The 26,084-nt window shown below is 40.1% G+C and overlaps 1 long non-coding RNA gene across 1 annotated transcript in view; it reads left to right on the plus strand.

Annotated features, from left to right (window-relative positions):
- The window catches only part of LOC134730293 (uncharacterized), a 462,039-nt gene that overhangs the window by 124,730 nt on the left and 311,225 nt on the right, over positions 1–26,084 (plus strand). Inside the window, exons 4-5 of the long non-coding RNA XR_010112048.1 lie at positions 2,510–2,602; positions 5,547–5,636. This is a non-coding gene — a long non-coding RNA (uncharacterized LOC134730293). The remainder of the gene's footprint in view (positions 1–2,509; positions 2,603–5,546; positions 5,637–26,084) is intronic.

Raw genomic sequence — 26,084 nt, forward strand, 5'->3', positions numbered from 1 at the left:
CTAAAATGTATAACATCTGCTGGAAATAGAATCTACATTAAAAACTCATGTAGACATAAGGACCAAGGGACAAAATATAGGGGCAGGAAGTATGGCAAGATGTTAGTGTTAAAAATAATTTTTTAAAACATTATGCCTGATAGCAGGTGCATAGATGAAATATTTTTGGGGTAAAAACCTCATTCTGAATCTTATCCGAAGATTGACAGCAATGTTTATTTGCTCAAGGCATAATAAATCTTTTAATATATTCCCACTGAGTTTTCAGATTTTAATAGATGGAAAGGCCATATTCACTGACTATTTGAGGATTGAAATTTTCTTTCAGGAATAGTCATTCTTACCTGAATTATTAAAATGATTAATCCCTTGCAAGTGACTAAGAACCACTGCTTACTTCTTTCCCACTTTACTCATCTAACTGAGGTTTGTGTTTATCAGCTGATATAATGTAGCCCCTTAAGTGAACAGTATCATCCAGTCGTTTTGGTAAGAGACCTTCTGTTTGGGACAGGAAATAGAAAACTAATTGGAAGACAGATTTGTTTTACCTAACAAGGAAGAGGTATCATGAGGATCAAGTGAGAAAAAAGTGTATTGAAAAATTATAAAGCACATAATGAAATGCAAGATGAAATTATGCTGTCTGATGGCTCGTGCACAGCTGCAGCGAAACGCAGCATTGTATAACCTGCAAGCTTTGGAGGCTAGTCCTGTAGGTGGATAAATGAGACAGCCTCTGATATGGTATAATTTCAAGATTTCTGTAAGCTCTGCCCACTTCCTCAACAATAGAACCACAGCTTTGGACTGAGATGTTGGCTCCAGAAAGCCTCTGTTGAAAGGACTTTCCTACAAGGTAGAGAAAACAAATGAACTGACTTTATCAGACTAACCAGCTCTCACCTAAAGAAAGCTTATGAGGGAGGGAAGCACAAGAAAGATAATTTTTGAAGGCATGAATGTGAGATTAAGATGGAAAGTTCTGTGCATGCAGGTTAAGATGGAAAGTTTATTCTGGGGAGGACAAGCCCTCAGCAGTATCCTAGTAGGAGGTTCTGGTAATCTAGGGACAGTATGAGAGCACTGTGTCACTTGTCTGGAAAAGAAGATAGAGGAGAGGAAGTTTGGAAGTGAGGGACACACCCAGGGCCTACACTGCCTGTGCCACAGTTCAGCTGCAGCCCAATCCTGCATGCCTGACCTCAGTTCATTGATCTCTGAGCATGCCCATTCTCTTCATAAAGCACCTTTGTTTTCTGCCCAGTGCACAAACATCACGACCCGTGTCTGAGAATGTTGGGAATTTTATTAGGTCCATAAAGTTTTAGCTGTGGTCTAGTCCACCGAGGCCAAAATAAATAAATAGAGAGAGTGTAAAAGTAACATTAAAAAAAATAAAAAGCCTGGCTTAAAGAAAGAAAAACTACTGAAGCTCTAAAATAACTTTGTCACAGTGGTTTTAGAGGGGATTTCTCCTTACCAGCTAAGAACTCTGTAAAGTGCAGGCTGAGAAACTGCGGTATAATTGCAGCCAACAAATTCACTTTTCATATTTCTCTGAGAATATTCTGTTCTGTGGAGTTAGGTTTAGAGGTTACAATGATTGACAACTGATTGGCCACAGGCCTAAAGCTAACTGAATAAAAAAGCAAAATGCCTTGGCTTTAAGATTCAGGCTTTCTGGGAAAATGTTAAAGATAAAATTAATTACTATTGATAATGTAATGCATTTTCCTTTTTCTTAACTACTTTCTTCAGGTTCAGAATTCGTATCACTCAAATTTTCTTCTGCTTATATATTTAGTTTCATAATAATAATATTAATTATGATTACTATTAAATATAATCATGATTTGAGTGCTTTCTATGTGTCAGGCACTATTCTAAGACCTTGAAATGCATTAATTAATTTACTTCTCACTACGTAAATTAGCTACTGGTATTATCCTTCATTTTATAGTTGAGAAAACTGAGAGACAGACCAGTGAGGTGACCTGCCTTAGATCTCAGAACTAGGAAGTTGAGAACCTGGAATGAAAAAATATATATTTAGCTATGAGCTCTTAAGCTCATGAAAACATTACAAATGAATTTGTAACTACACTCCTTGCTTGGTGTCTTTCCCCATTGTCATCATTATCAAAATCCTTTTTGGGTGTTCAGTATGTGTCCTAAGAATGCAATTAATTAGTAGTGGAAAAATCATAATGTTGAGTGGAAAAAACAAGATTCAGAACAATAGTAAAATATGATGCCCCCTGTGCAAAATTTAAATTCCATACTTAAAAAACCATATAATGTTCATATCACATATAGGTTTTTGTAAAAGCCATATCAACTTCATGAGAGTAGGGCTTTCTGGTCCATGAGGAGGGGATTGGAGGGGTTGGTGGTGAGTCTAGAAGCAATAATTTGAAGTGGGGACAGTTGTTAATTCTGAGTGATATGACTATTGTTCTCTGGATTTATTGTATTTCTTAAATTTCTGTTCAAATTTTTTTTTTAGGGATGGAATCTCACTATATTGCTCAGGCTGGTCTCAAACTCCTGGCCTCAAGCTATCCTCCCTCCTCAGCATCTAGAGTAGCTGGGGTTACAGGTGAGAGCCACCATGCCTGGCTAAATTTCTAAAAATATGATAAGCAGGAATATATATGAAGGACACTGATTCCTGTGCCAAAGAGACCTTCGTTTCAGTTAGAGAGTTAGGACGTGTAGATAAGGAGGAGACTAAGACAAGGTGTCAAATTAGTGCCATAGCATGTAAGACTTGTGGAGTTTCACAGGAGAGATTACTCAAGGTGAGCAGAAGTAGGTACAGCTACATGGAAGAGGGAGATGTGAGTTGGGCCTTGAAGCTTTAACCTAGACAAGCGGAGAGGAGAGAATCCCAGGCCGAGAGCTGGACAGAAGGCCAGACTGAGTGGGGAAATCTAGCGGTGGCATTCACAGCAGTGGTGAGAGTCAAACGAGACAATGTATGCAGAACATCTAGTGTGGACTTTGTACAATACTGATAAATGTAATTCAGGCAATACCAAACAACAAAAGAGGCATTATCCAGGCTCTGTACTGATGTTCATGATCCCCGTGGCCTATTGTTGAGAGTCACACCCAGGGGCATTTATTACCTTCCTTTGAACCTCAAAGGAACCATAAGTGTTTAAGGGGTCATTTTGTTTATAAAGACAACGTCCCACTTTAAGACCTATTGCAAAAATGGCCACCATATGTTTCTAGAATATCGCCTCTGTTTTATCTCCAGAGCTAGCTTAGAAGTGGTATGAGAAAACTTAGAAAACAGTTATTTTTTGGCCGGGCGCGGTGGCTCACGCCTGTAATCCCAGCACTTTGGGAGAGCGAGGTGGGCGGATCACGAGGTCCTGGCCAACATGGTGAAACCCCGTCTCTGCTAAAAATACAAAAATTAGCTGGGTGTGGCAGCGCGTGCCTGTAATCCCAGCTACTTGGGAGGCTGAGGCAGGAGAATCGCTTGAATCTGGGAGGCGGAGGTTGCAGTGAGCCGAGATTGTGCCACTGCACTCCAGCCTGGCGACACAGCTAGGCTGTGTCTCAAAAAAACAAAACAAAACAAAACAAACAAAAAAACAAAAACAAGTTATTTTTCATTTTTCACTCATTGAATTCTAACCATATGCCCTCAAAGACTGTCAGAAGAGTAAGGACACACACACAACTGAAGGAGGAGGCAGAAGGAGAAAAGGCCAATGGGAGGCAAGGGTGAATTCGTATGAGAGTTTAGAAGGAGGACAACTGTAGCCTCATTGAGTGATCTTGGAAAGATTATTTCCTGATTGTTCCATGGTTTTCTAATTGGGCGAGTAGTTGACTTCACAACTGTGGCAGCATATCTCCTCTGAGTTAGCTGAGGAGTTTGTGTATCAGGACACAGACTGTGAACAATTCTCCTTAGCCCGTTCACCTGGTATGATCATATGGGGCATTTACCACAAGGCCCCTGAAAGAGAAAATAGGTGTATTCATGGCTGTCTGGGCATTATGGCATTGTGACACCATACCCAACTCCTCCCAGTCCCCTCCCATCCTGCAAAACATACCCTTAGTCTCTTCCTAGTCCCAGTTCTCAGTGTTCTCACAGTCTGGGTGTTTCTTTTTAGGATGTATGTGTTAGGCAATCGATTGGAATATGCATGGCCCCTATTGGACTACAACTTGGGTGATGCCCATTTTGTGGTTGGTCTATTTCTCTGAGGGAAGGTAAAAGGATCTGAGGTGGGTCTCAGAACACCACAGGGACACTCCACTGCACTCACAGTGGCAGCTCCCCACAAGCAGGGCTGGGTTCCTTTACCGGGAGGGCTTCTGCCCTTAGTGCAATTGCCCTTTATTCCTTTCATTTTTACTGGGATCAGCTTTTCACGGGTCTTTCTTCCCTAAGACTGCCATATGGGAAGTGGTATCTTAGCTCTCATTGGCTTATTTTGTGTGGAGGTAGAGTGAGGGAGTCCAATTATTATTGTCTCAATAAGAGACATATTGAGACAATAATATTATTGTCTCTTGTCTATTATTATTGTCTATTGTTATTATTGAGATAATAATAATTAGACCCCCTCACCCTACCTCTGCTCAAAATAAGCTTTAGTTTATTCAGAAAAGCAAATTTAGCAACACCAATGAAAAACCATTTTTATAGTAAATTTTGTTAATCTCTAATGTATTTTCACACACATAAATATATCCTATTCTGGACCTAAATACATAGAATATAATTTTTACTTCTCTTTTGTCCAAGGTGGAAAAAATGAAAGTAATAGTATTTTGAAAACTTCCCCATACACCTGCCATTCACTTTGTTTTTGTCTATTCCTTATTGATGCTCATTGAGTGATCTTTGAAAGGCTAGTTCTTGATTATTCTTTGGTTTTCTAATTCAGTGAGTAGTTGGTTTCACAACTGTGGCAGCATATCTTCTCTGAGTTAGTGGAGCCACTGAGATGACTCTTAAAAGAAAACCCACAAGGCTATCTGGTAGTCAATCCAAATGGAATAACTTTAATACAGACAGTGGAAGAGCCAGTAGAGATGTCCTCAGTCCTTGTTCACAGCCCTGAAGCTAAAGGAGTTTAAGGCTAATTGAAGTTTTGGAGGAGAAGAACCTAAAGTCCCTCACATATTGCAAGGTAGATTAGCAAAATGTCTGAAATGTATGGAATCTGGAACCAGATTACCTGGTTAGAATCTGGCTCCTGATACTACTGGTTATGTAACCCTGTTCTTCAATGCTTTCATGGGTAAAATGTATGTTCCAGCCTAAGCTGTGTGGAAGCAGATGATAAGATGGAGTTTGGTGTGCAGGGCATTGATTAGAGATTAGGACATGTAAAAGGAAAAGGGAGGAAGGGAATTGGGCGAGCGAGAATTCAAACAGTGATTCAGGCCTGACAATATTGGGAATAGCTCAGTGGGGAGTCCTGGAGTGAATATTGTCCATTGGTGTTACCCCAGGTCAGGCTGCAGTGGTCAGGTCTGTCTTTCCCCAACTCATTCTGCTGACACAGGGTTCCTGTTTGAAGAACATGACTCTGGACAGGACAGCTCTGCAGTTGAGACAGACCCTGAAGGAGCTGGAGGCTACCTGCAACTGAGAAGTGAGTCCTTTTTTGGAGTGGGATCTTGGTGACAAATTTCCATGTCTATCAAAAATGCAAGTAATAATAATACCTACCTCATAGGGTTATGATGAGGATTAAGTGAGCCATTATCTGGAGAGTTCTTAGAAGAGCTTTTGCTGCTATTATTGTATGTGCATATGTGTGTGCAAGTAAATGTATGCAATGCTTCTGCTCCATCAACAGAATCTTAGAGAATGATTTCTAGAATGTAGTGAACTAAAGCGAGTGTTTCGACATCTTGTTTGCTCTCTCTCTCTGTTATTGCAAATTCTGCTGCTAGAAGCTCATGGGTTATTTTATGCATTACTTTGTTACACAATTCAAGCGGGTCTTGACTTCTTTGTCTTCTGGACATTATGAGTGTTACAAATCTTTTGAATCACCCTGGGCAGTCATGATATAAACCTTGGCCTGTTTTTCCTACTAGATGATAAAATGTGAACAGTAGGAGCCAAGCAGAACTAAGGAAGGATGTGACTTAGGTTGGGGCTCCTAGGGAATGTTGAACAAATTGTGAAAGGAAGCAAACAATTTTGGAATAAGTGTGATGTGGTGCTGAGAGAAATGTATATTCTGTTGATTTGGGGTAGAGAGCTCTGTAGATGTCTATTAGGTCCGCTTGGTGCAGAGCCGAGTTCAATTCCTGGATATCCTTGTTAACTTTCTGTCTCATTGATCTGTCTAATGTTGACAGTGGGGTGTTAAAGTCTCCCATTATTATTGTGTGGGAGTCTAGCAAATGTAAAAGAACAGAAATTATAACAAATTTTCTCTCAGACCACAGTGCAATCAAATTAGAACTCAGGATTAAGAAACTCATTAAAAACCACTCAACTATATGGAAACTGAACGACCTGCTCCTGAATGACTACTGGGTACATAACGAAATGAAGGCAGAAATAAAGATGTTCTTTGAAACCAACAAGAACAAAGGCACAACATACCAGAATCTCTGGGACACACTTAAAGCAGTGTGTAGAGGGAAATTTATAGCACTAAATGCCCACAAGAGAAAGCAGGAAAGATCTAAAATTGACACCCTAACATCACAATTGAAAGAACTAGAGAAGCAAGAGCAAACACATTCAAAAGCTAGCAGAAGGCAAGAAATAACTAAGATCAGAGCAGAACTGAAGGAGATGGAGACACAAAAAACCCTTCAAAAAATCAATAAATCCAGGACCTGGTTTTTTGAAAAGATCAACAAAATTGATAGACTGCTAGCAAGACTAATAAAGAAGAAAAGAGAGAAGAATCAAATAGATGCAATAAAAAATGATAAGGGAGATATCACCACTGATCCCACAGAAATACAAACTACCATCAGAATATACTATAAACACCTCTATGCAAATAAACTAGAAAATCTAGAAGAAATGGATAAATTCCTTGACATATACACCTCCCAAGACTAAACCAAGAAGAAGTTGAATCCCTGAATAGACCAATAACAGACTCTGAAATTGAGGCAATAATTAATAGCCTACCAACCAAAAAATGTCCAGGACCAGAGGGATTCAAAGCTGAATTCTACCAGAGGTACAAGGAGGAGCTGGTACCATAACTTCTGAAACTATTCCAATCAATAGAAAAAGAGGGAATCCTCTCTAACTCATTTTATGAGGCCGGCATCATCCTGATACCAAAGCCTGGCAGAGACACAACCAAAAAAGAGAATTTTAGACCAATATCCCTGATGAACATTGCTGTAAAAATCCTCAGTAAAATACTGGCAAGCCGAATCCAGCAGCACATCAAAAAGCTTATCCACCATGATCAAGTGGGCTTCATCCCTGGGATGCAAGGCTGGTTCAACATATGCAAATCAGTAAACATAATCCAGCATATAAACAGAACCAAAGACAAAAACCACATGATTATCTCAATAGATGCAGAAAAGGCCTTTGACAAAATTCAACAGCACTTCATGCTAAAAACTCTCAATAAATTAGGTATTGATGGGATGTATCTCAAAATACTAAGGGCTATTTATGACAAACCCATAGCCAACATCATACTGAATGGGCAAAAACTGGAAGCATTCCCTTTGAAAACTGGCACAAGACAGAGATGCCCTCTCTCACCACTCCTATTCAACATAGTGTTGGAAGTTCTTGCCAGGGCAATCAGGCAGGAGAAAGAAATAAAGGATATTCAATTAGGAAAAGAGGAAGTCAAATTGTCCCTGTTTGCAGATGACATGATTCTATATTTAGAACACCCCATCATCTCAGCCCAAAATCTCCTTAAGCTGATAAGCAACTTCAACAAAGTCTCAGGATACAAAATCAATGTGCAAAAATCACAAGCATTCTTATGCACCAGTAACAGACAAACAGAGAGCCAAATCATGAGTGAACTCCCATTCACAATTGCTTCAAAGAGAATAAAATACCTAGGAATCCAACTTACAAGGGATGTGAAGGACCTCTTCAAGGAGAACTACAAACCACTGCTCAATGAAATAAAAGAGGATGCAAACAAATGGAAGAGCATTCCATGCTCATGGATAGGAAGAATCAATATTGTGAAAATGGCCATACTGCCCAAGGTAATTTATACATTCAATGCCATCCACATCAAGCTACCAATGACTTTCTTCACAGAATTGGAAAAAACTGCTTTAAAGTTCATATGGAACCAAAAAAGAGCCCACATTGCCAAGTCAATCCTAAGCCAAAAGAACAAAGCTGGAGGCATCATGCTACCTGACTTCAAACTATACTACAAGACTGCAGTAACCAAAACAGCATGGTACTGTTACCAAAACAGAGATATTGGCCAATGGAACAGAACGGAGCCCTCAGAAATAATACCACACATCTACAACCATCTGATCTTTGACAAACCTGACAAAAACAAACAATGGGGAAAGGATTCCCTGTTTAACAAATGGTGCTGGGAAAACTGGCTAGCCATATGTAGAAAGCTGAAACTGGATCCCTTCCTTACATCTTATACAAAAATCAATTCAAGATGGATTAAAGACTTAAATGTTAGACCTAAAACCATAGAAACCCTAGAAGAAAACCTAGGCAATACCATTCAGGACATAGGCATGGGCAAGGACTTCATGTCTAAAACACCAAAGGCAATGGCAACAAAAGCCAAAATTGACAAATGGGATCTAATTAAACTAAAGAGCTTCTGCACAGCAAAAGAAACTACCATCAGAGTGAACAGGCAACCTACAGAATGGGAGAAGATTTTTGCAATCTACTCATCTGACAAAGGGCTAATATCCAGAATCTACAATGAACTCAAATTTACAAGAAAAAAACAAACAATCCCATCAAAAAGTGGGCAAAGGATATGAACAGACACTTCTCAAAAGAAGACATTTATGCAGGCAACAGACACATGAAAAAATGCTCATCATCACTGGCCATCAGAGAAATGCAAATCAAACCCACAGTGAGATACCATCTCACACCAGTTAGAATGGCGATCATTAAAAAGTCAGGAAACAACAGGTGCTGGAGAGGATGTGGAGAAATAGGAATACTTTTACACTGTTAGTGGGACCGTGAACTAGTTCAACCATCGTGGAAGACAGTGTGGCATTTCCTCAAGGATCTAGAACTAGAAATACCATTTGACCCAGCCATCCCATTACTGGGTATATACCCAAAGGATTATAATTCATGCTGCTATAAAGACACATGCACACGTATGTTTATTGTGGCACTATTCACAATAGCAAAAACTTGGAACCAACCCAGATGTCCATCAATAATAGAGTGGATTAAGAAAATGTGGCACATATTCACCATGGAATACTATACAGCCATAAAAAAGGATGAGTTCATATCCTTTGTATGGACATGGGTGAAGCTGGAAACCATCATTCTCAACAAACTATTGCAAGGACAGAAAACCAAACACCGCATGTTCTCACTCATAGGTAGGAATTGAACAATGAGAACACTTGGACACAGGAAGGGAAACATCACACACCAACACCTGTAGTGAGGTGGGGGGAGGGGGGAAGGATAGCATTAGGAGATATACCTAATGTAAATGACGAGTTAATGGGTGCAGCACACCAACATGGCGCATGTATACATAGGTAACAAACCTGCACGTTGTGCACATGTACCCTAAAACTTAAAGTATAATAATAAAAAAAAAAACAGAAAGGAAGCAAACAAACTTCTGTGCACTGAATCCTCAATTCAGACTCTGGGAGAGCAGGGGGCTCTGTAGGGCTGACTTAAATCAAGAAGCCTGGTGGTTAGGGTGCACAGAAGGCCCAGCCTACCTCTGTCGATTGGCTGGCTTCTGAAATTCCAGACTCAGGTTCAAGTTTTACCTGTGCTTGTCTCAAATGCTGTAGGCTGAAGGAGCAAAGAACTTCACCCTTTGAAACTGTCTGAGGTTGCTTTTCAGATTGAATCGGGTAACAAAGGACTCACTCTTGTTGACAAAGAACAGAAGATGTTTGCTTCCTGGGGCATAGTGGTTGGTACTAGGATATATTCATTTAAAGAATGAAGCTGTGAATAAAAGTTTTGATTTTGGAAGAGCTCACAGTCTGAGGAAAGGAGAGCACAAACTGAGAAAAATGTGTGCATAAAAATATGAACTTAAATGTGAACACTGAGAGAGTGAGGTCTACCTTATGGCTAGGTGAGTTCTGAAGGTGTTTTTGAGAGGAGGCTCTGAAGAGAGGAGTCTGGGAAGACTACGAGTAAAGTAAACATTTTGAAGAACACTTTGAAGGAGGGAAGGAGATCATGACTTGTTGAAAAAGAGAACCCCTTAAGAATACATGTTTGTGAGCTGAACCTTGGACAACACCATTGTTAGGGGTAGTGACCCCCACACACAGTAAAAAATTCATGGATAACTTTTGACTCCCCCAGAACTGAACTACTAATAGCCTACTGTTGACCGGAAGCCTTACTAATAACATGAACAGTGGATTAACAAGTATTTAGTATGTTATATGTATTGTATATTGAATCCTTATGATAAAGTAAGCTGAAGAAAAGAAAATGTTATTAAAATCATAAGAAAGGGAAAACATATTTACTATTCACCAGGTGAGAGAGGATCATGGTAAGTTTCTTTATCCTCGTCATTTATGTTGAGTAGATTGAGGAGTAGGAGAATTTTTTATTTTGATTTTGCTGTCTCAGGGGTGGCAGAGGTGGGGAGATGGAGGAGGTGTGAGGGGAGACAGGAGAGGCCGGCACTCTCGGTATAACTTTTATTGAAAAACATCCATGTATAAATGGACCCATGCAGTTAAAACTTGTGTTGTTTAGGAGTCAACTCTATGCAAAAATCATATATCTGTCACTTTGGTATCCCTAGAACTTTACATAGCATTTGGTACATGGTAGGTCTCAAAAAATGTAGGTTGAACTGAGGGCAATCACTCAGGCTACTGCATAGGGGATGGGTTGCAGTAGATGGGGACAAAGGCAAAGAGAGATGTGACCATGAGCCAAGGATAAGAGGTCTAGAGAGGGCATGACTAGGACACCAGGAATGGACAAAGGAAGTCTAACACGTGTGTGGATCTGTGTTTCCCAATCAGGGTCTATAGATACCTTCTCAAGGCCCAGCAAGTGCTCCCTAAGATTTTGAAAAAGCTGCCTTTTCTTTTTGATCATCTGAATAAACCATATTGTAACTAACCCTGCTGTATGATTTAGATGCTGTATTTTCTTTGTATTTGTAGTTGAGAATTGGCACCACGTAATTGCCAAAACGACAGCATTTAACGTTTAATGTGCTGTTAGGCACGCCTGGTTGCCACTGGGTTGGTTGCTCCTAAAGTCAAAATCATAGTAACCGTTCTTGGCTGCCACTGTTCAGCAGATGACTGTTTACCCAGGAGTCTGAACACTAGCAATGCTCAAAGAACAAAATTGTCCTAAATGACTTTAAAATATATATTTTAAACTCTTTTATGTAACAGTGATGAGCTCTGGTGCATTTGCTCCTGTGGATGCCTGGGATTCAGGGGTCCAGACAGCATAGGGTATCAAGGAGGTGTGAATGACTATAAATGGTCACTATAGAATAATAGCATTTTCCCTACAACCCCCTTGTCTCTGGCTTTCTGTCTAAGATTGAGTTGTGGTGCTTCTGGGATATTCATTATTTTGGCAGGTAACAGCTAAGCAAAAGTGCTAAAACGTTAAGTTGAAATTTGGCAAATATATTTTACATATCCCATTGTTTCTTCTAAATGCTGGAAAGAAAAAATAAGGGGATGAGTATATGAAATATTGGGGTGGAGCAGTGTTTTCCATCCTTGTGTGCTTTTGGAATTAAGGCTGTAGAAATATAGGGAATCCTGATGAAGCTATAAACCAGGACATGCAAAAAAAAAAAAAAAAAAAAAAGACCAGAGTGTGCAGGTCAAATTTTAAAAATCAGTTGCAAAGGCACAATTTCTCCTTTGCAGTGAAATTTGCTCTCAGAAGGAACTTTCATAGAGCAAAATTTTGGTTCCTTGAGTATTTGATATATGGACTTGTTGATTTGGTTTGCAAGAAAATGGGATGGTGTGGCAGAGTGATCTATTGTTAAAATGTTGAAGCTTAATGAGAAAAGGAAAGGGTGGGTTTAATATGTAAATGATGTGATTGTACCACATGATATTATAGTTCATTATATGGAGGAAATGTTTGCAGTTACTGGAATACAGACAAAAGGTTGTAGAATTGGGTTATTAATGTGGTAAACGGTGGCATAGATAGGCTGAACTCAAATGACGTTGGTTAGTAGCAGTTAGTTTCGTAGAGTCCCTTGTGAATTGTGTTTGGTTTGGGCATGTTAATATTACCTGGTTCTTTCAGAATTATCAATATACTGAAGTGTGTAAGTGTAATCCATGTGGTCAGCTACTTTTGTCTGTTTTGTTTATCACTGTATCTCTAGCACTTTCGACAGTATCCGGTACATAATAGATACTCGATAAAAACCTTTTGGAATGAATAAATTAAAATTTTATTGGTTTTATACTTTCATTGTGTTTAGTTCGTAGATTTGTTTTTGTTTTATGATTGCATAAGAACTTTATGCTTAAGAACTTTAAACCTAGCTCTACATTGTGCACATTGAAATGAAATTAAGATAGTTAAATTCAACCAGAGTCTGTGAAAGTGTTTATTTTTATTGGTGTCTATATCTTACTTTAGTTTGTCAAGTACTGCAATGGAGCAGGAGTAATCAAGTTACAAACTCTGTTTTGCGTGTGTTAGAGGGGAAGGGAAGTAGAAAGTGAAACAAAGAAAAGAGAAAAGGAGAGAGCTTAGACATGAAGCCAAGACTATGAACCTCAGGAGTTTCCAGGGACTGACATCATTGCTTCTGTAGTGGGTTAAATATTCCCCACCCCCCGCAAAAGAATGTGAAACCAGAATTGTGAAGGTGACCTTATTTGGAGTAAGAGTTTTTGCCATTGTGATTAAGGCAAGGATCTAGAGATCAAATCATCCTGGATGAGGAAGGGCCCTAAATTCACTGATGGGTGTCCTCATAAGAGAAAAGGAGGAGACACACAGAGACACAGAGAGGAAGGCCATGAGAAGAAGAAAGCAGAGGTTGGAGTGATGCATTTACAAGCTCAGAAGCACCAAGAACTACGGGCAGCCACCAGATGCTGGAGGAGAGTTGGGGAGCAGGTCCTCCCTCAGAGCCTCCAGAAGGAACCAACCCTGCTGACGCTTTCACTTCAGACTTCTGGCCCCTGGAACTGTAAGGGCATACATTTCTATGGTTCTAAGCTACCACATTTGTGGCAATTACTGCCCTAGGAAGCTAATACAGCAGTGGGATATTGAGATAAACAGAACCCATCCCTAGAACTGATGAAACACTAATATGCTTGCTTATTAATCAATAATTTATTTTGTTACAGAAGTTTTAAAAATATTGTGTCTCCTAAGTGGATTCACATTTGAGAAGCTCTGCACAAAGTCCTTTAAAAACCACCCAGCTCCCATAAAGCAGATTTCTGACACGAAGGACTTTTTCCCTTTGTCCAGAGCCTCAGTTAGTGCCCTACACCCCCACCTCTCCGTTGAGCACACATTGGCTTGAGTGTGCTCATGCACTCCAGGCAAGGCTCCTCTTTCATTGTTCCTCTCCTTTGAGGTAAAGAAAGAGCAAAATGAGGTGACTGGTTTGCTAAAGGAGCTATTCCAAATGATTATTGCTAACACCCAAACCCAAAGCCAGATACAATCCCATGAGTCATTCTTGACTAACATTATAATCAGTCCATGGACTTAATAATTGTCACATTTCCGTGTGTTGTCTTCCAATCATTAATCTCTTTCTGCATGTGAGGAGTACTTTTCAATGTGGCTGTCCAGAAGTTAAGACTTGAAAAGAGTATATTTTCTCTTTATAGAAGTTTTAAAACTCAATTTAAAAATATTTCCAAATATGCCCTGAATATCTAAAATATCAAATAATCATTGAATAAGTGCCACATCCATGAGGGTTTTTTTTTCTTTTTTTTCCTGGCAGGAAGATACATAAATTAGATCAGCATGGGTCCTGCAATCTTCTTTTGAGAAACCTGTACATTCCTTTCCTGTCACAATGGCTAGAAAAGGCACTTTATATTCCACATCCCAAATAGAGCCTCGGGTTTAGAAATGCTAGTGTTTTCATCTGCTTAAATCAGAGAGGACTCTGAAGGGTGGGGAAGAAGTATTATTTTTCATTTCAACCATTTTAAAGAATTAACTTTCCAGAAGAACTTTTGTTCCTATAATAAACCTAATTAGACCTACTTATTCATTTGAAAAAAAAAAGAAAAAGAAACTTGGAAGAGCCAAGAATCTGTCAGCTCCATAATAGTGGTTGACCAAGCTCTGGCATTGAACTCTTGCAAGATTTCTGCAGGGCGAGAGGACTTTTGGAGTGGAAGCAAGTCTTACAAGGAAGCAAACCTGGGGCGACAAGATCTGGGCTTGACTCTGTTGCTAATGTGCTCTGCAGTCAGGGAAGAAAGGTTTCATCTCTGAATTTAATTTATCTGTTAGGATATTTCCCAAAGTGAAACTGCCTTCTTCCCTAACCCAAAGGCAAGTGGACTGTCTTGCAGCAAAGCAGCCCGCAGTGGAGGAGAAGCTTAAGAGATGCCATGCACATACTCCTGAAGCTGGGTGTAAAGGAACTTGAAACGTTGAATGTTTTCAATGGATTGGCAAGCTTGGTATTGAGGCGTCTTCTGTGTTTAATCTGTGGGTGAAATAACTACCTTTTGTATTATGTTTTCACACACAATAAAACCCCTGGATCAGGAGGCCGAGGAGGCAGGCTGCATAGCAGAGAGACAGCTCCACGTGGGCTCAAATCCTACCTCTCTCTCTTTCTAGCTGTGTGACCTTAGAAAAAAGACTTAAGTCACCTGACTATTCTTTCAGTTGTGAAATGGTCATAGCTATGGAGAATTCAGAGAGTTGATGCTGGGGATGAAACAAGTTAGTGTGTCCAGATGCCCAGCATGGTGCTTGGCCCCAGGGTGGTCCTCTCCATGAAAGCACAACAACAAATTCTCATCTCTCCATTCTCTCACCAAGTGAGCATCCCCCGGTCCCTCACTTAGGTTCCTTATATCCTGGCACGTTTAAATATTACTTCATTTCTAGACTTAGTTAAGATTTGGTTTGGCTGTAGGTCATAGAGGCCCCAAATATCAGCAGCTTAAACTGGATAGGAATTGATTTCTCTGTAGTAGAAATCTGCAGTAGACAATACGGGTGATCATTCTGCTCATGAGTCCTGGGGGACCTGGGCAACTGCTCTTTTGTTTCTCCCTCATGCAAGCCTCTCATCTCATTTCCCATCTTCAGTAAAAGAATAGAAGAGATTGCAAAAATTTTCTCCCATTCTGTAGGTTGCCTGTTCACTCTGATGGTAGTTTCTTTTGCTCTGCAGAAGCTCTTCAGTTTAATTAGATCCCATTTGTCAATTTTGGCTTTTGTTGCCATTGCTTTTGATGTTTTACACATGAAGTCCTTGCCCATGCCTGTGTCCTGAATGGTATTGCCTAGGTTTTCTTCTAGGGTTTTTATGGTTTTAGGTCTAACATTTAAGTCTTTAATCCATCTTGAATTAATTTTTGTATAAGATGTAAGGAAGGGATCCACTTTCAGCTTTCTACATATGTCTAGCCAGTTTCCCCAGCACCATTTGTTAAATAGGGAATCCTTTCCGCATTTCTTGTTTTTGTCAGGTTTATCAAAGATCAGATAGCACACACTGGGGCCTGTTGTGGGGTGTGGGGAGTAGGGAGGGATAGCATTAGGAGATATATCTAATGTAAATGACGAGTTGATGGGTGCAGCACACCAACATGGCACAAGTATACATATGTAACAAACCTGCACATTGTGCACATGTACCCTAGAACTTAAAGTATAATCAAAATATTTAAAAAAAAGAAGAGAAGAGAATGTGGCCAAGAGGCAAAGGAAGTCAGATCTGAGAACTACGAGTAGTGAGTTTTGATAATTTTTGAGTCCTTTGTAGTCCTTGAGGCCAACTCCACCCCAATATCTCAGTTTGATATCTCCAACAAGTCTGTGTTTTGCTTCAATGTGAGTTTCTGTCATTGCAACTGATTGACTCATGACAAATTTATGCCTCTAGTTCAAAACTCATGGGAAGCACTGCTCATAGACCTGGCTGTGAGTCTGGGCTAAGTTAAAGTACTTCGGTTTTAAAACTAACATTAAAAAAATTAAAAATCATATCACCTGTAAATGTACTAAGCAAGTTTATCATTTTAAAATGTAAGCTTAGCCATGAGGTTAGGAGGATGCAGTGTGGCGCCAGGGTGCCTTGGTGCAAATCTGAGTCCTTTCACTTAACTAGAGGATGCTTCTGGCAAACCACTTCATCTGTCAGTGTCTCAGAGAGATGCTAACCAATCTATCTCACAGGATTGTTCTGAGGATTAAAGGAATTAATATCGGTACAAGTTAAAATAGTGCTTGGATCATATCAGCTATAAGACTTTATAAGATACTTGTATAAATTACTAAGATCTGTTTTGGGGGCTCTCAGTGCAGGCAGAGGCTTAAATTAATTTCACTCTTCTGTTTGTGGAAAAATTAATAACCATTAATTAGTTACTTTATAAAAACTTTACTGGTAATTTAAAAATATTTTTAAGTAACTACTCTAGAATTTACCAACTTAATATTGCCAGATTTTAATATATTGGGGTTGCTTCACACAAGATAAATCTACACACTTAGAATTAAAATATGGCACAGTTTCCCTGATAAAATATGGCATGGTTTTATTTTGCTATAAAAGTATCCACAGAAATCCAGTATTATGGATGGAATGCAGCTTTTGCAAGCTATTTTATCATTGCCATTACCTTTTCTTTCAGTAATATTTTATGGAGGCTTATTTGGAAAGCTGGGGTTGAGGAGTGTTACAGGCCATAGCTGGTACTTTCACAATAGCAGGCCTGGTGAATTGAGAATGATGAAGGCAGCTGACTCTGCAGACAGTGAACAGAGCTTGAGAAATTATGAAGTATCAGGATTCCAAATCAGTAAAAGAGCTGGACTCCAGTGAGGAGATATTAATAATTAGGTTACATTAATAAAATCTGTATCTGGCCAACTGACACTTTCTGAATCTCATTGAGGAGGATGTCAACTGTGTGATATGTCCTGGAATTAAACATAATCTGGGTGCATGTTGAGAAGGTACACCAGCTCTTGGTTAAATATGTGTAAAACTCTCAAGACGCAGCAAGGGAAAGATAGCCCAGAAATGTACACTTAAATGTTAATGCTTCTGCAAAGAATTGCAGATCCTCATACAAACATCTAAATGAACAACCTCTTAGCCTTAGCTCAGGCAGCATCTGCGTTATCATTAGTAAGGGATTGCCCTGACCTGCAACGAGAGTCTCTCGTAATATTCTCACAGCTAGTTGTTTTCAATTACGTCAACTTTTTCCCAAAACCAAGCTGCAGAATGTCAGAGCCTGAGACAACTGGAGCAATCCTCTTCACTCCTTGCATTATTTTACAGATGAGGGAATGGAGGCTTAGAGAGGAAGAATGGTCCAAGATGGTGCAGCAAATGGCAGCCTCAGGAAGAGGATCCTGACCAGTTCCCTGAAAGGTGGCCAATCATTATTAGTAATTAAAACAGAGGGGCAGTTTTCTCTGTGATGTGATTTGCATATGACCTACTAGCATTATTTGCAGATCCTACTGAATCAGTAAGTCCAAGGAATAGCTAACCAGGAATTTGAGCCAGCAGGGACAATCCTGCAAAAATGCAACTCCAGGACAGACCTGCCACTGTAACTGACATGGCAGTCTGACTTGTCACCCCTAAAGGAAGGCTTTCCAAAGGGTGGCTACCTGGGAACTGTCATGCTTGTCATCAAAACAGAAGGTAAAGCATTTTGTTAGATAAACCCAGCCTGTTTATAGTATTCTACAGTGTATATAAAAGTCAGTGGTTGGTTACTAGCTTGTGGTAAATAGTTATAGGCAGGAAAATGCTATCCTATATGGTTGGCATAAAGTCTAAATGATATTTCCACATCTAAATGTACTCTCAAAGGTAATAACATGTTGCTCGTGATTACTGCAGAGCTGATAGCACTGCCAAGTTTAGATTTTTAAAACCATTCCTATTATAAGCTTTTTGACTCTTGACTGCTATGCAAGCTGGGGTTTTCTTACTAGCTGGCCTGTTGAAGAAATTGGAGCTGGGGTGCAAGAGAAGGTGTAAGGCAAGAAAATAATTGTGATTTACATGTTATTTTATTTAGAAATTGAGCAAATATTTATAAGGAGAGAAATTCTCTGATACAGTTGTTATTGAAAGTAACTTTTAAAAGACAAAGGCTTGATTCTTAAATGCTTCTTACCTGTATTTCCTTAATGTCGCCTTAATTTTCTACACATCCATGAGCACAATTTATTTTCTTGCTAGCCTTCTCTTTCTTTTTCTTTAGTCCTTCCAAATTTCCTTTCACAATATCTAGCTTGGAATCTAGGATAGAGCCGAACGCCCGCGTGATCCCCAGCCACGAGGCACTAGGTATTAGTTCTGCTGCCTGGGTGGGTTTTCTTCTGTCCTTGACAATCCAGCTCTGATGCTATGGGGGACATGAGGCATAGGGTACAGTTGTGGTTGATGTTTCCCTAGTCCTCTCCTGGGAATGATTGTGTGGCCAACTGAGACCATCAGCAGTGGCAGTGGCAGTGGCAGGTCCCATAGTCTAGTGGGTGGAAAGAGCCCTGTACTCAGGGTAAGGTTAGCTGGGTTCTGGTCCTCACTTCTGTGTGGTCCTGGGCAGATCACTCAATTTCTCTGAGAATCTTTTTCCTCATCTATTAAGTGACAGTGTTGGATGATGTAATCTCTAATTCCTTTCCATTTCCAATGTTCATGATTCAGGAGACTCAATTTGATCCAAGGCGTATCCAATTCTATTTAATAAGAGTCGTGTTATGATGGGATTCCTCTCTACATTCTCAAAAGAAAATAAAAATAGATATTTATTTTGGAGTTATAGTAATTGAATGTGACTGCTTTTGGTGAAATTCCAGAATCAGGGAGCTTACTAAGCATTAATGGAGGAGCATAATGAGCCGAGGTCTCAGTCTGATTTTTCATTTTAAATTGGATATGATTGTTTCATCTTGCACTTATGTACCCTGAAAATATCAGATAGCAACAGAGCACAGTCAGAATTCCATGCAAATCTGTTATTCTCATGGCAGGTAGAGTTGCGCAAGTCTCTAGAAGGGAGAGTATCATGGTAGTTAGTGGGGACCCCTGTCTCAAATGTCTCCTTAGTTAGTGTAAGGAGCTATAATCACTCCAGCTCTCTGTACTTCATTGCATGTGTTCACATAGATGAAAATTGTTGGACAAAACAGCCAAACTTGTGGTTGAATCCTAGTGATTGGAGAGAAAAGACAGAACTAAATAAAAGCTCTCATTTATAAAATGTTGAAAAGAAAATCAGGCTGGGTGCAGTGGTTCATGCCTGTAATCACAAGGCTTTGGGAGGCTGAAGCATGAGGATTGCTTGAGCCTAGGAGTTTGAGGTTGTAGTGAGCTATGATTGCACTACTGCACTCCAGCCTGGGTGACAGAGTGAGATCCTAACTTAAAAAAAAATGAGTACCGTCTAGGAATCTGATTCATACAATCATCTAAACCAGAGGATGTCAGCTTGATGTAAGGACACACTGGTGAGTCTCCATTTTTTTGGGATGTGTTGTGAATAATGTGTTCAGATGTATTAGGTATAATAGATAAAGTAATCTAGTTGCAAAATTTCACATGAAAACAATTAGAGCAGATTCAAGGTTATCCCTTTAATATTTTTATTTCTTTCATTTGAAGTCCAGTGTTTTTAAAAGTGAGAGGAAAAGGGGGTTTAATTACAACTAGGGTACAGGGAACTATGTATTACTCTGGGGGTTTCCATGGGACTGAGTCTTGCATATGAACTCATCTTGCCTGGCAGGAAAAAAAAAGTTGAAAACTGCTGAACTAAAAGATCACTTGTGAATCTCATAGCAACCTAGATTGAGCAATCACTAGGGACTCAGTGAGTACTAAAATTGGTACATGTATCATTATTTGTCACTGGGGTGATCACACACACACATTCAACTTGCCTTTATAATATAAGGTACACATATTCACTGTAAATGAATATTTAGATATTTGGAATATTTAGATATAAAAAGTAAATCATAATCCCAGGTGCAATCATAGTAATCTATCTCTAAGAATTACTCTGATAATTAAATGAGTGAATATAACTGTCAAATAGTACAGCTGTGCCTGGCCCAGAGCCAGTAAGCACATCTGAGTGTAAACTGGGATCATGATCATGAACTCAGGCAAACATCGTTTTGATTAGCCCTATAGCTGCTCCTCCTCCAGCGTTTCCTAACTCAATAAGTGGCACTCTCATGTTTTAAAGTTATTCAGGCCGAAACTTCACTCTTTCTATGTCTCTCACTGTGTATCCAGTACATTAGATAATCCTACTGATATTACCTTTAATATATATCCATGCATCATACAAAGATTAATAATTAATTAAAACAATGTCTTATTAATGAAACTTTGGATTGATTTCAAATTTTTCCCATCATAAAAACTGCTGGCGTAAGCATCTTTAGGAACACTCCTAATTACCACAGGATAAGTTGTTGGAAGTGAAGGGTGACCTCAGATATAATTATTTGCAGGCTTTTACTACACTACAGAGTCCCAGATTCTCTTTTAGGGTAGTTGTGCCATATCTGATTCCACCATCAATATAGAGACAACCTTTATTATAAAGCTTGCATTTGCATAGAAAGATTCCAGAGGTGGAGTTTTATTTATTGAGCTTGAATTGCACCAGAAAAGGTCAAGTATACTCAGCAGCATTTCAGATGTTTTGGGGGTGGCAAATATGAAAAAATATGATGGAGATAATTTTGATTTGAAGCATTAATGCACTTTGGGACTGTCGATTTGCAGAACAGTGAAAGGACTGACAGTCCTCAAAGCCAGGCACGCACAGCAACCACTCTTCTCCCAAATGCAAAAAGCCTGTAAGACAAACTATTTCTAAAGCTGATAATTCTGCCCTAACACAGGATGGTTACATCACCTCAAGTTTGAGTAAGGAGGAAAGAGAGATTTTTCCAGGAAATACTGCATGATTTCAAGGATTCTTGAGCAAAGATTGTCAGAGAACATTCGTGAAGATGTATATAGGCAGTTCAGTCTTGCTTGCATGACTTTCTCTAAGATATACCAGCCCCCACGATCCAAGTGTTTCCCTTGTAATGTTGGTTAAAATCAGAGATTCCCATGCCAAGTATGAATGAGTTAAAAAATGTGCATTTTTGTGGTGCTTTATCTATTGGTCTTTAATAGACTTTTAACAGAAGTGGGAATAGAAGTGGGAATGGAAGTGAATCACCCTGCTGGCCCTAAGGAGGCCTAGTAGCCACCTGGTTTAATACTTATGGTTAGAAATATAGAACTACCCTTGCAGTTTTGTGCAACTTGTGTTCAGAGAGCAGGGCTGGAAAAATTTGATATTCCAGAGGGCCTGCAGTAGGTTCTTCAGAAATTCCTGTGAGCCAGTGTCAGGAGAACAAGGAAGACTGTTACAGGAAAGCTTTGAATGTCTGTAGAATTGTACCCTTTTCTCTTATCCCTATTCTATTGCTTGGGGACTTTGGTGGTGTTTTTTTTTTCTGAGGATCCGAGGGTCGGGGGTGGTATTAGATCTGTGTTTCCTGGACATAGGGCCATAGCCTCCTCATACTCACACATGCTCGTCCTCTTAAACCTGGCAAGAGACTTTAGATAGGTAACCACCCTGCCACATGGTTAGGGGTAGATACACTTCTCTAGATGTTATTCCATCATCTCTCTAGTCTTAGGAAGCATCTCTGTGAGCAATAAAGTTAACTGACTCCAAATTTTTCTGATTAAAAGCAGAACAGAATCCTGCTAACATCACCATTACTGCAAAGATCTTAGACAAGAAAGAGGATCTTTTGGAAATATTTTGTAATCCACCCTGCTCTTTGTGAATGCTCTACAGTACTTAATCCATACAAAAAGTACTTCTTTCTTGGGAATAATTTTAAATTTATTATTGTGGAAGCCCTAGTGATAAGCTGTGTAATTCCGATTCCTGCCCAGAGGTGTTGAATCAGCCAAGGGAAACTACGAGAATGAACCCAATTTCTCAACAATTTCATATGTTGGAGAATTTACTCATCCCATGTTCCAAGTGTTGCCCTAAGAGCCAGCGTGGAGCAGGAGACATGCATTAGCTCCATACCCCCTGCTTCCTGGACTCACAGAGTGGAAACTGGTCTCTCCATGACTCAGGGTGAGGAGGTTGGACTGGGGGCCCTGCTGTTCCCCCTCAGGGTGTCTGATTTTTATCTCCCTGATTTCACAGTTTGTTAATAACATTTTTGAAAGTTCTGTGGGCTCCAAAATTGTTTCCACAGTTTTATTTTATTTTTGGCATTAAAGATTTAATTTTGCTATTTCGTGAGAGTGAAAATGCTCTTGTCCTATAATTTAAGTGTGTGACATTTCAGTGTTAAGTCCTGGACTGGAGAGCTGTAAATTGGCTTTTTCTGGGCCACTTGAAGGTGAACTAAATGGTTCTCTCTTGTTCTGGAGAAAGGGCCTTCCCTTGCAGAAGCTGCATCCAGACAGCCCTTGTACAAGTCACATGCATGGCGCCTAGAAAGAGGAAGTTTGGGAGCTTGATTCTACTGGAATCAACCTGTGCTAATGGGCTAATGAACTAGGTGAGACCCCTTCAGAGCCTTGCCTGCTTCAGTCAACAGACTTTGAGCGAGCATTTCCTATGTGCCATGCACAGTGTATGAGGTGCTGGGGGTACAAACAGGGAGAAGACACAGTTTGTGTCTCCCAAAGGCTCAGAGTAGGGAGTTGTAATTGGAGGCTGGGGCCACATTGCAGCTCTGCTGCTTACTCATTGTATAACAAAGTCAGTCACTTGACCTTGGTGGGTCTCAATTTTCTCATATGTAAAATGACTCCACACATCTGAGGTGTGATGAGAATCAGTTGTCAGATGCCGTCCACAGTCCTCTGAAGTTCACAATTGGAAATATAAACGAGTGCTTGCAATTATGTTCTTCATCCTTCAGAGACTTAGTCCTTCATCTGTAAAATAATTTCTCTACTCCTCAGGGTCGTGGTGAAGATGAAGCAGAATGATCTCTGAAAATCTTCTCTAATGGTGCTAGCATGCACTAGTTGCTCAATAAGTATTACTTTTCTACCCTTCAAAACCTTCCTGTGGCCCAGATGCCTGATCTGGCATAGAGAGGTTAGTTAGGGAGGTATGTTTTTTGAACCCTGAGGTGTCCTCCTACCTTTCTATCTGTTAATTTTGTATTAATTTTCAACACATATTAAACTTGGGAGTTTCCAATAAAATTCTGGTTTCCTGCTTCTCCCTTTTAAATATGTTACCAAAAGCAATACATATAAGAATTATAAAAAGTCAAATAGTAGATAAGAATTAGAAATATCAGTTTCCTACCTTCCCGTCCTAAGTCAGATTCCCCAGAGACAGCTGTTTTTGTTTATTTTAGCTTTATTCCTTAATATGTAGTTCTATATTTCTAAATAATATGATACTGCTACTTCTCATTATAATTATTGACTTTTCTTATAAAAGATAAAAATTTAAATCCCTTAAATAACTCATGATATGGCTTGGCTCTGTGTCCCCGCCCAAATCTCATGTTGAATTGTCATCCCCAGTGTTGGAGAAGGGGCCTGGTGGGAGGTGGTTGGATCATGGAGACAGATTTCCCCCTCAATGCTGCTCTTGTGATAGTGAGTGAGTGCTTGAAGATTGGTTGTTTAAAAGTGTGGCACCTCCCCTGTTTCTCTCTCTCTCTCCTGTTTCATCATATGAGGACAGTGCCTCCTTCCTCTTCACCATCTGCCATGACTGTAAGTTTTCTGAGGCCTCCCCATAAGCAGAAACCTATACAGCCTGCAGTCCTGTGAGCCAATTAAACTTCTTTTCTTTATAAATTGCCCAGTCTCAGGTAGCAGTGTGAGAACAGACTAACACAGAAAATTGGTACCAGAGAAATTGGGTATTGCTATAAAGAAATCTGAAAATGTGGAAGGGACTTTGGAATCAGGTAATGGGCAGAGGTTAGAACAGTTTAGAGGGCTCAGAAGAAGACAGGAAGATGTAAGAAAGTTTGGAACTTCCTAGAGAGTTGTTGAATGGTTGTGACCAAAATGCTGATAGTGATAGGGACAGTGAAGTCCAGGCTGAGGTAGTTTCAGATAGAGATGAAGAACTTATTGGGAAATGGAGTAAAGGTCACTCTTGCTATTCTTTAGCAAGAAAAAACAAACAAACAAAAAAATAAAGCAAACAAAAAAATGGCAGCATTGCGCCCTGTTCTAGAGATCTGAGGAACTTTGACCTTGAGAGAGATGATTTATGGTATCTGGTGGAAGAAATTTCTAAGCAGCAAAGGGTTCACGATGTGGCCTGGCTGCTTTGAAAATCCTATAATCGTATGCATATGCCAAGAAATGACCTAAACTGGAACTTATATTTAAAAAGAAAGCAGACCATAAAAGTTTGGAAAATTTGCAGCCCAGCCATGTGGTAGAAAGAATAACCCATTTTCTGGGGAGGAACTCAAGACAGCTGCAGAAATTTGCATAAGTAAAGAGGAGCTGAATATTAATAGCCAAGACAATGGGGAAAATTTCTGGAAGGGATTTCAGAGAGCTTTGCCGCAGCCTTTCCCATCAGAGGCCCAGAGGCCTAGGAGGAAAGAATGGTTTTGTGGGCTGGGCCCAGGGCCCTGCTGCCTGGTGCAACCTTGGGGCACTGCTCCCTGCATCCCAGCTGTTCCAGCTTTGGCTAAAGTGTCCCAGATACATTTCAGGCCACTGCTCCAGAGGGGACAAGCTGGAATCTGCCAAGCCTTCCACACGGTGTTAAGCCTGTGGGTGCACAGAGGACAAGAGTTGAGTTTTGGTAGCCTCTGCCTTGATTTCAGGGGATGTATGGAAATGCCTGTATGTCCAAGCAGAATTCTGCTGCAGAGGCAGAGCCCTCATGAAGAATCCCTATTAGGGCAGTGCAGAGGGGAAATGTGGGGCTGGAGCCCCCACACAGAGTCCCTACTGGGGCACCACCTAGTGGAGCTTTGAGAAGAAGACCACTGTCATCCAGAACCCAGAATAGTAGATCCACCAACAGCTTGCAGTGTGTGCCTGGTAAAGCTGCAGGCACTCAATGCCAGCCCATGAAAGCAGCCATGGAGACTGTACCTTGCAGAGCCACAGGAGCAGAGCTACTTGAAGACTTGGGAAACCCACACTTTGTATCAGTGTGATCTGGATGTGAGACATGAGTCAAAGGAGATTTTTTTTGAGCTTTAAGATTTAATTACGGCCCTGCTGGGTTTCACAGTTGCATGGGGCCTGAAGTCCCTTTGTTTTGGACGATTTCTCCCTTTTGGAAAGAGACTATTTACCCAATGCATATACCATCATTGTATCTTGGAGGTAACTAACTTGTTTTTGATTTTACAGGCTCATAGGTGGAAGGGATTTATCTTGTCTCAGATGAGATTTTGGACTGTGGACTTTTCAGTTAATTCTAAAATGAGTTAAGACTTTGGGGTACTGTTGGAAAGGCATGATTGTGTTTTGAAATGTGAGAAGGATGTGAGATTTGGGAGGGGCCTTGGGCAGAATGATATGATTTGGCACTGTGTCTCCACCCAAACCTCGTGTTAAGTTGTAATCCCCAGTGTTGGAGGAGGGGCCTCATGGGAGGTGGTTGAATCACGGGAGCAGATATCCCCTTCAGTGCTGCTCTTGTGATAGTGAGTG

Source organism: Pan paniscus, chromosome 3 (genome assembly GCF_029289425.2).
Source record: "Pan paniscus chromosome 3, NHGRI_mPanPan1-v2.0_pri, whole genome shotgun sequence".
Classification (NCBI taxonomy): domain Eukaryota; kingdom Metazoa; phylum Chordata; class Mammalia; order Primates; family Hominidae; genus Pan; species Pan paniscus.